The sequence below is a fragment of the Harmonia axyridis genome, chromosome X, assembly GCF_914767665.1.
Source record: "Harmonia axyridis chromosome X, icHarAxyr1.1, whole genome shotgun sequence".
NCBI lineage: Eukaryota > Metazoa > Arthropoda > Insecta > Coleoptera > Coccinellidae > Harmonia > Harmonia axyridis.
The window spans coordinates 37,612,121-37,615,951 of record NC_059508.1 but is presented as its reverse complement, the minus strand read 5'-3'; the positions used below and the strand labels follow the sequence as shown (position 1 = coordinate 37,615,951).

At 52.5% G+C, this 3,831-nt stretch overlaps 2 non-coding genes across 2 annotated transcripts in view; both read right to left on the bottom strand.

Annotated features, from left to right (window-relative positions):
• Nucleotides 1-2,431: 2,431 nt before the first annotated feature.
• Nucleotides 2,432-2,586, bottom strand: LOC123687168. The gene has a single exon (XR_006748909.1). It is a non-coding gene; the product is annotated as a 5.8S ribosomal RNA (ribosomal RNA).
• Nucleotides 2,587-3,774: 1,188 nt separating this feature from the next.
• LOC123687639 overlaps nucleotides 3,775-3,831 on the bottom strand; it is a 1,906-nt gene continuing 1,849 nt past the window's right edge. The window contains exon 1 of the ribosomal RNA XR_006749355.1: nucleotides 3,775-3,831. This exon is cut by the window's right edge and continues 1,849 nt beyond it. This is a non-coding gene — a ribosomal RNA (small subunit ribosomal RNA).

The window sequence follows — 3,831 nt, the reverse complement described above, 5'->3', positions numbered from 1 at the left end:
CGGGCGTGCGTCACGCGTCAAGATGCATAGCATTTCTGCCACCACTTATAAACACGATTAACAACGCCACATCAACATCGGCTTTCGCCTAGGGCTTAGGATCGACTGACTCGTGTGCAACGGCTGTTCACACGAAACCCTTCTCCACCTCAGCTCTCCAGGGCCTCGCTGGAGTATTTGCTACTACCACCAAGATCTGCACCGAAGGCGGCTCCAGACGGCCTCACGGCCAGCCCTTCTGCGCTCACCTCCGCGACCCTCCTACTCATCAGGGCTTCATGACCGCCCCGAAGGGCGACCGCACATGCCACTGACGGCCGAGTATAAGCACGACGCTTCAGCGCCATCCATTTTCAGGGCTAGTAACTTCGGCAGGTGAGTTGTTACACACTCCTTGGCGGATTCCGACTTCCATGGCCACCGTCCTGCTGTCTTAAGTTACCAACGCCTTTCATGGTATCCCATAAGCGTCGATTTAGGCGCTTTAACTCGGCGTTTGGTTCATCCCACAGCGCCAGTTCTGCTTACCAAAAATGGCCCACTTGGCACTCTGATCCGAAATCTCGCGGCTTCACATTCAAGCAAGCCGGAGATCTCACCCATTTAAAGTTTGAGAATAGGTTGAGGTCGTTTCGACCCCAATGCCTCTAATCATTCGCTTTACCGGATGAGACTCGTATGCAACGAGCGCCAGCTATCCTGAGGGAAACTTCGGAGGGAACCAGCTACTAGATGGTTCGATTAGTCTTTCGCCCCTATACCCAGTTCCGACGATCGATTTGCACGTCAGAATCGCTACGGACCTCCATCAGGGTTTCCCCTGACTTCGTCCTGACCAGGCATAGTTCACCATCTTTCGGGTCCCAGCGTGTACGCTCTTGGTGCGCCTCCTCTCGCAATGAGAATGAGGCGCCCCGGGAATGCGGGTCAGTCATGGAGACCGACCATCTTCCCTTAGTTCACATAAAGTGAACCGTTACTTTCATTGCGCCTTTAGGTTTAGTGATTCCCAATGACTCGCGCACACGCTAGACTCCTTGGTCCGTGTTTCAAGACGGGTCCTGAAAGTACCCAAAGCAATAGCGTCGCTGATCGGCGTTTCAAGAGGTCTGTCCAAGAACACCGCGGCGAACAGTCGCAAACGGACGGAATCGGCACTAGGTCCGATCGCCATCACAATTCACATACTTGCCACGGGCCGGACGCGAACTAAGTCGCGGCCTCCCGCCATCAGTAAACCGTCGAGCGAGCTGTTCGGAAACCCAGTGTCCGTAAACATCGGAAAATCCGAGCTCACGGGCTACACTCGAGACCGTAGAACAGCACCCAACGGATCGCGACGACCTACTAGGGGAGAAGTGCACGCGTCCGAAGCCGGAGATGAACCGAAGGGAACAGCCAACGCGAACGTCGCCGTTTCCACAGTCAGTAAATCCCAACAACAGGCGCGAATGAATCTCCCCATTCGACCTTTCGGGTTTCTCAGGTTTACCCCTGAACGGTTTCACGTACTCTTGAACTCTCTCTTCAAAGTTCTTTTCAACTTTCCCTCACGGTACTTGTTCGCTATCGGTCTCGTGGTTATATTTAGCCTTAGATGGAGTTTACCACCCACTTAGGGCTGCACTCTCAAGCAACCCGACTCTAAGAAGAGATCCTCTAGCAAGCCGCAGCGGTCGCTACGGGCCTGGCACCCTCTATGGGCGATGGCCCCATTCAAGATGGACTTGAACGCGCCGCGAACTCGCCAGATAATGGATCCTTCCAAACACCACATCTCCCGGCGACCGGTTACGATCGCGGGATTCAGTGCTGGGCTAATCCCTGTTCGCTCGCCGCTACTAAGGGAATCCTAGTTAGTTTCTTTTCCTCCGCTTAATAATATGCTTAAATTCAGCGGGTAGTCTCACCTGTCCTGAGGTCGTATGTTCAAATCATCGAAACGTTCCGAAACTAACCTTTGGCGGCTCATAAAATCACGTACCTTACGCGAGGGAGTTAGCCTACTCAAAGGCGTCTATTATCTCCTGCTCCGTATGGCGGATCATGCGAATCCAAGCAAAGTGCTTCGGTGTTTCGGGGGTGCGCTCATGAAAGCTCATCCGCAACGCGCGACAACTGGCACATTAAAGCGATCGGACGTCGTTCAGATTTCTCGGACACGACGATCGCATGTCTACAGTCATGGGCGCAGATCGAGCAATACCACGACACCACAATATATGCTTTCGCAATTCAAGACGGCGCGTTACGAAAACAACTCCTCATCATTCCAACACACGAGGCGTCGAAACGACAGAACGTTGATCGTCACGCGGCAAACCGTCCAACTCGCCCAAATGACCTTCGGTACAGGATCAACGTTAGACGACCTTTACGTCGTCACTTCGTCAAGCCATAACGTCTGGCCGGGCAGTCTTTGTAATGGAACCGACCCTCAGTCAGGAGTGGTCCGAGGACAGTGTCCGAGGACCGCAATGTGCGTTCGAAATGTCGATGTTCATGTGTCCTGCAGTTCGCATGTTGACGCGCAATTAGCTGCGTTCTTCATCGACCCACGAGCCAAGTGATCCACCGTTCAGGGTAATCTTTTATGTTCGATTTCTCGGTACTAGTCGCAATGGACTTTCCCTCGAAATACGAGACGCCAACTGCGAACCTCCTCGAGAATGACATTCCAATGACTGAGACGACCCACTGAAGGGTCAATACGTCAGTCGATCGGCGCAAAATCTTCGGTTCAACTAGTTTGCGTACTAATCTAGTGACAATTATCGTAAAAAATTCGGACGGAGACAAACGTCGCAGACAATCCCGAAAGAGCATAAAAACGCTAATGTAACGGGCGTCGCACAACGTCGACGTCTTCGTCCCTGGAATAGATCGTCCTACCGAAGTCCGTAGACAACGGTAACGACTGATCGATTTCGGGCGAGAATCTTTAAAACCTGCAGCCGGCTCCTCGTTCCGTGCCAAACACGAAACTTCGCCCAGCCACGAACGCGGCAATCCAAGCGCTTCGAATCCTTATTCCGAGCACATCACGAGACTTCGCCCAACTACGAACGTCAGCATAAGCAGCCGGCTCCTCGTTCCATCAAGGAACTTCGCCCAACCACAAACGCCGACATAAGCGGCCGGCTCCTCATTTCGTGAGCATCTCTAAACATGGACCTACAACGAAGGCTGCACACACGTGCGGCCGGCTCCTCGTTTCGAGGATATCACAAGACTTCGCCCAACCACGAACGTCAGCATAAGCAGCCGGCTCCTCGTTCCGTCAAGGAACTTCGCCCAACCACAAACGCCGACATAGGCGGCCGGCTCCTCATCTCGTAAACATCACGAAACTTCGCCCAACCACACGAACGCAAAGCCAGCGGCCGGCTCCTCGTTCCGTGCACATCACGAAACTTCGCCCAACCACAAAACTCTACGTGCGTTCTAGGTACCCGGATAATCGGTCTAAACGATCGCATCCATATAGGGTTCCGGTCATAATCGTCTAACCAAATGCTCACATAATCTGCGATCGTTCTGAAACGACGGACGTAAGCCAAGAGGAGACGCCGACCAGATGTTTAACGTCGATCGGGCAACGTGATAGCTCACTATTATCTCACGGCGCCGCTCCCACAAAATGTTAAGGAAGGCTAATCCGATCGATTGAAGCTACCTCGAGCCAACTGCTTGATCGACGATGACGGTTTCGGTTTCTAAAACTTGATTTATGTTTTTGTTTGTATAATGAAATACGCACAAAACAAATCTTGTTAATGATCCTTCCGCAGGTTCACCTACGGAAACCTTGTTACGACTTTTACTTCCTCT